The sequence below is a fragment of the Lygodium microphyllum genome, unplaced genomic scaffold (genome assembly GCF_053477565.2).
Source record: "Lygodium microphyllum isolate KBCC unplaced genomic scaffold, Lygodium_microphyllum_v1.1.10 scaffold_66, whole genome shotgun sequence".
Taxonomy (NCBI): domain Eukaryota; kingdom Viridiplantae; phylum Streptophyta; class Polypodiopsida; order Schizaeales; family Lygodiaceae; genus Lygodium; species Lygodium microphyllum.
The window spans coordinates 234,637-241,284 of NW_028229549.1; positions in this window are offsets into that span (position 1 = coordinate 234,637).

Below are 6,648 nucleotides of genomic sequence, written 5' to 3' on the forward strand. Positions count from 1 at the left end.
TTTTGTGGACCCAACTGATCCGCCTACACGATATCGATCTAATCGTTATATCCTGGTTTGTACGGATTATATTACAAAGTGGGTGGAAGCAAAAGTGCTTAAGATAGATAAAGTCATTGAGGTGGCTAAGTTTATGTATGATAATATCATTACTCGTTTTGGGTGCCCACTAGAATTAGTAAGTGATCGAGGTTCTCATTTCTTGAATGGTCTGATTAGCGAGTTAACAAAATTATATCAAACTAAGCATCATAAATCAATGCCTTATTATCCCAGAGCTAACGACCAGGTTGAAGTAATCAATCGCATTATTTGCGGGGTTTTAACTAAAACAGTGGCTTCTCACAGACGAGATTGGGATGAGCATCTGTATGAGGCATTATGGGCCTATAGAACCACTTATAAAGTGATAGTGCAAAATACACCCTTCAATTTCATTTATGGATCTAATGATATTTTTCCAATTGAGCAAGAGTTGCCTACTCAATGAATAGGCCTCCCTTTACGATTAGGTGAGGCTGAATCGTTGAAGCAAAGGATTTTACAATTGGTGAAGTTAAATGAGGAAAGACTGCTAGCTTTATAGAGCTTAGAAGCAATGCAGAAACGTCATAAGGTGTGGCATGATCAGAACATTAAAGTACGAGAGTTTAAAGAAGACGATTTAGTTTTACTTTATGGCAGTTGATACTATAAATTTCCTGGGAAGCTCAAAATTTGTTGGTTAGGACCTTTTAAGGTTGTTAAAGTTTATGATAATGGGTCTCTAGATGTGCAGGATATTAATGTTGAAAATGAGATACTTAGAGTTAATGGCCTCCGCCTTAAACATTTTGTGACTTATTTTAGTTAGGTATAGTTAAGTAAGTGGTTAGAATAACCCTTAACTAATCTACATTTAGGTTCTTTTATTTTGGGGGGTTTTAATGGGATGTAGGTATGGCTTTTCTGTGGATGGATGTGCTTTACCCTTGTCTTGATGCTGATAGTTTTGATCCACAGCCGGGCCTTATAGTATTCCACATTTTCAAATGCATGCCACGTTTTTATATGCACTGAGGGGAGAGACATGTTGCGGTTCTTCTTTTGTGATCATTTTTTGTTTGCAATACCATCCACCCTTTGGTTGTAGACCGTGTCAGCGGCATCTTTGTGTGCATGTGCAACTCCTGTGTTGGCACTGTTGTACTTATTTTTGATGCTATGGAACCACTATTGTGTAGGATGCTATAGGTTATGCTTATCAGCACCACAATTATGATAGTGTATTCTCACTTGAGCGTGGTGTTGCTCAGTATAGGGTGGGTAGAGAGCACCAGGAATTTTCCCGATATCAAGCTATTGTTTACCTTTTTACTCTATCGTATCCCGATGATGATCAAGTAACTGTCAGTTGTCCCTGTTGGGATTATATACTAGTAGAACATGGAGGGTTAGCAACTAAACCATAGGAGTCCTATTTGGTGTCGTAATATGAGCCTCCTTTGTTTGGTTTCTTTGTTAGGCATGGCCCTTATGAGTAAGGCTATTTCATAAGCAATATTCCTAGTGGGATAGTAGTGTGGCATTTTCTTGCCTAGAGGGATTCTTGTTATTTAGCGGCTCTAGAAAGCTTCCTAGTTAGTATATTCTATGCACTAGATGAAGCTCTGTTATGCACTTTAGTGGGGAGAGTGAAAAATGGGAATGTTAGTTTGCACAGGTTTTTATACCCCGTAATTGAAACCTTTGTCTTGCATATTTTATAATATGACACAAATAAATTTTTGCCTATCTTTTCAATGTCTACTAGTCTTCGATGTGCTATCTTGCAGATCTTGTAGCTATGCTCGCGAGGACACTTTGCAATTAAGTGGGGGAGAGTATATTTTTCTTTTGAGGATGTGTAGCAGTGCTTGTGGTAGCTCTGTTCATGATGTTGGATGTCTGTGATGTTTGTGGTAGCTATGCTCGCGAGGACACTTTGCAATTAAGTGGGGGAGAATGATAACACCTAGAGACATGCCATACATTGCTATAATTCTTTTGCAAAATTGTACACAATTGGCACATTGTTACCAAATTTTTACATTAAGTCAATGCAGATGTGATGTTTTTTGTTGTTGTCTTTGGAGGATGTGACTCTACAAACTGGCAAGGAGATGTCAGTATACAAGGAAGTTCTTGTACGAGAGGAAGATGGACTGTAGTGTTCTAGCCCTTTTGAGCATGAAATAACTACTGAAATACATCCGCAAGAATAGAGTCTAGAAGTAGTAAGTATGTCTATTTTGAAATGTGTAAAATGTTTGAACGGTTTGAGCATTTAGGAACAAATCAAGAGGACTTAGAAGCTAGCCCAATGCCCTAGGTGGTAGTCTTCTAGAGATATATTATCTAAAAGAAGACTAGACTTCTCAGTGGAGAAATGTGAAGACTATAAATCTACTTCTTTTAGAGTGTCATTTGTTAAGGATTTTGAAAATGGCAGCTAGGGCATTGGCCCTTTTGAGCATGAAATAACTACTGAAATACATTTGCAAGAACATAGTCTAGAAGCAATAAGTATGTCTATTTTGAAACGTGTAAAATGTTTGGAGGAACGGTTTGAGCATGTAGGAACAAATCAAAAGAACTTATAAGTCAACCCAATACCCTAGGTGGGAGTCTTCTAAAGATGTATTATCTGAAAAAGGACTGGACTTCTCAGTGGAGAAATGTGAAGACTATAAATCTACTTCTTTTAGAGTGTCATTTGTTAAGGATTTTGAAAATGGTAATGGCAAGGAAAGCTCATCACTACTTAACAAAGACAATGTACCAGAAATAGAAGCATGCAAAATCATAGAACTCAATATAGATGGGGGTAGAGCTTCTATCATACACGGGAATTTCTATGGAGATAGAAGACTAGATTTTGGTGAAGGTATACATGATGTCTATGAAGTCCAGCTTGAAAGTAGGGATGTGTTTGTCAAAAGTGATTCTATTTTGATGGTGGAGTATGGTGATATTAGAAAACATTAAGCAAAATTTCTTTTACATTTGGTGAATAATAAAAAGGGGGTGTTGGTTACAATCTAGGGAGCTGTATGAAGGAAGAAGGGGGACCATGATCATCTCGAAAAAGATGATGGAGAGAGAGAGAGAGAGAGAGCTTTCAAAAAAAAAAACAGAGAGATGACGATTATGACCATTCTTATTAATGTTCATCGACTGCCAAAGGGATCTAGCTCTGTGATCAGTGTAACACCGTGGCTGCTATTTGTCTTCATTCACAATGTATGAATAAACGTTGTCTCCAGGTCAGCCTAAATCTCCTTTGCCTCCTCATCATAATAACCATGGCCACAGTCGTGAAGTGTACTGTTGCTCACCACATCCAGAAGTAATAAATGAAGGAGTAGAGAATTAATATGCAAGCGCAACATCATCTAGATGACCATGTGAAGGGCTGGATGGGCCTTGAGAGGAGGGGGAGGGGTGCCTGATCTGAAGCAACGTTTAGGAGAAGGGGATATCTAATATAAGAAAAGGAAGATGCAACGGAGAATGAAAATTGCAGAGGTAAAGCAGATGATGAGGATGAATATGAATTGAAGGCCAAGCCAAAGGAGGGGGGGGGGGGCTTCATCTACATGATGCCAATGGCAATCTGAGGAGGCGTCTTACTTGCTACCATAGTTTTGGAGAAGAAGAGAGATATGAGGCTCCAAAAACATTCACATAGCCAGGGAATTGACCAAAATTGCAATTAAGAAGATCAAGAGGAGAGAATTGTGATTAATGCCTTCCTCTTGATGATTATCGCCATGTCCTTCTCTTGATGCTGAATTGGAGCTTCAATATATCTACCTAATTTGAAGTGATAGGGTAGGAGAACAATTTTATGCCTTCCAATTGCTCCACTCAGTTTCTGATTTCGTGGAAGTATGATGGAGATCTTGAATTACTCTCTCCCCCCTCCTAAGTCATTGATTTCTAACCATGGAAGATAAACTCTTAAGTTTAAAATTAATCAAGATTAAACTTAAGAGGGTTGTAAGTGGCCATTCCTATAGCAACAATGCAATTTGCATATCAAAACTCAAGGAAGCCAGAAACGGTGAGCTTGCCATTTGAAATGACTGGATAGACTTCCCTTGACCGACTGCAAAAAAGACATGGCCTCCAAAGATGTAATTGCAACTCTCGTACTATCATGTAAGTGTCGTACCTCGTTTAACAAAAATAAACGGTACAACATAAATATATCTTTAGTTTATAATTTTTATAAAATGACTTAAAAATTAATTTTCAAATTTAAATAGTTTTTAGAATTTATGTATGTCTAATGATATATTTTAAAAATAAAAAACAACAAAAAATGCTTTAAAATGGTTTTAAAATGGCATATACATTTTTTTTATAAACTTTTTGGTTAAGCAATTATGAGATATAATATTTTTCTCATGAATTCTATACTACTAAAAGTCTTTTGAAGTTTTTTCAAAATTTGTGGAAGAGATTTAACATGTTTCAAAATTAAAAAATAATTATTTTGAGTAGAAATTATAGTATTGATTGATAAAAATCATATTTTTAGCTCAATAAAAAAATTAGAATCTTATAGGGGAAAGCTGAAAGTATGGATTTTGAATTTCTATGAAATTATCTTGAAGTTAAGGAAAGATAAAATTTATTTAACGTTATTTTTTTAAGAAAATGTTTATTTATAAAAGATTATGGTGTTTTCGACTTCACACAAATTAAGAGTGTTCACAAAGTGTTAAGTTATACCATATGGGACAAGGGGAATGTAAGGGTATTCTCAATTACTTCTAAGATTGATAAGTTTGTTAAGATTTATTAAAAAGATAACTTAATAAGGAATATTTGCAATCGTAAAAATTTATGAACAATATTAAAATTAACAAATTATTTATATGATGGCATAAGGGGAAGCCTCATCATCTAAATTGAGACTCTATATTTTATTTCTATAAACAGTTCCTGACCGATTGAGAAAAATAAAGAGTGGAGGGCCACTAGGATAATTTGTTAATAAAAGTAAAGTGCAAGACTAAGTAAGCTTACTGAGGTCTAGATATTTGCATGAGAATAGTTGGACTACTACAGAGGAGTGTCGTAAATATTAGGGAAGGCTAGGTAGAGTTATTGCAGCTAGTGGTAAAACAATCACCTATCTAGTGCAATAACTCTTAGGAGTTGGCTTGGCACTCTAGTTAAAAGTGGCTTGTTGGTGTCTGGCCAGTCATTTTTTGAGGAACCAAGAATGATGGCTCTCACCGAGCACTCGAACAAGCACAAAACAAGGGTAATGAACATCAAAGTATATGCTTTGAGCTTTGCTCCTCACCATGAAACCTGCAAACAGACCTCTCTTGCCATGAATGCACACACACAAAAGACTCAAAACACACCCACACTGATGAAGAAACAAGATTAGGAGGCTCCTCTTTCAAGCTCACACACCAAGAATCCATAGTTGTTGCAGCACAAGTATGAGAGAGAATAGAGGATGGACAAAAAGAGTTTGGAAAAGAGGGAAGAAAGAAGTTAAAGAGACACCACAATCTGCCGTGCTCAAACCTCCTCAACCACTTTTTCCCAAGAACCCCAATTGCACCTTGTTGAACCTTAATTAAATCAAATATATTTGAGCATACATAAAGACTAAGGTAGGAGCCTTATGTGTTGCATGTATTTCTGGGCAAGTTCCCTAAGGTTTTAAAATAAAGGAACATATGCAATGACTTTTATAACTTCAAGTCAAGCATTTACAATACACAGTAAGACATGACAATAAAGTACAAGGAACATGAATATAGCATATAATTTTGGATAGCATAAATGATTTGTTGATATCAAAGTCGCATCCTTTTAGCCTTTTTGATGTAGAAATTGGAGGCTATCAAGAAGGGAAGAAAGAGAGGGGGAAGGAGGGAAGGGGAGGAGATGGGGGAGGGGAGAGGATGGTTGGGCCGAGGGTGGGAAGGAGTGGAGGGGGGGGGGGGGATCATAGGAGGGGTTGTTGTGTTTTTAGTGTTTGTGTTGTTTTTTTAATAAAATGAATAAAATATTTTTGTGTCATGTGGTTTTTTTTGTTTTTTTAAATAAAAAAAAGGGTGTGCTTGTGTTTTTCTTTTTTGAATTCTTCATTGTTTAAAAAATTTGAAAGTCACCCTGGTCTTGCATACGAATGTGAGCGGGGGGTAAAAAAAAATTGCTACAGTGGAGGCATCACGACAACCAGAGTGTTCATACGGGAAAAGGACCTCGGCACGGACACAACCACGTACGAAAAATTGCAAAATGTGGGCTTTCGTGTAGAAACACGCCAAACATGAAGACATATCTGACAAAAAAATTAATAACAATTAAACCGAGCACCAGATTGACAAACAACAAAAAGAAAAAATATGTCAGAGGAGGAGAGGAAAAGGTCAAAAAAATGGAATGAGGTGTCCGGGGACATCAATGACAATTAAGGGCGTTCGCATGGAAAAAAGGAAAAAAATTAGGCTAGAAAACATACGAAAATTAATGTCGGTAAATACGTTGGTCAAAATGAAGGGCAGTCAAAAGGGAAAATATCCGAGATGATGTGACAGACCGGGTTGTCACATTAGAACTTGATTCAAATAGGGATAAGACCTGTTCACATGG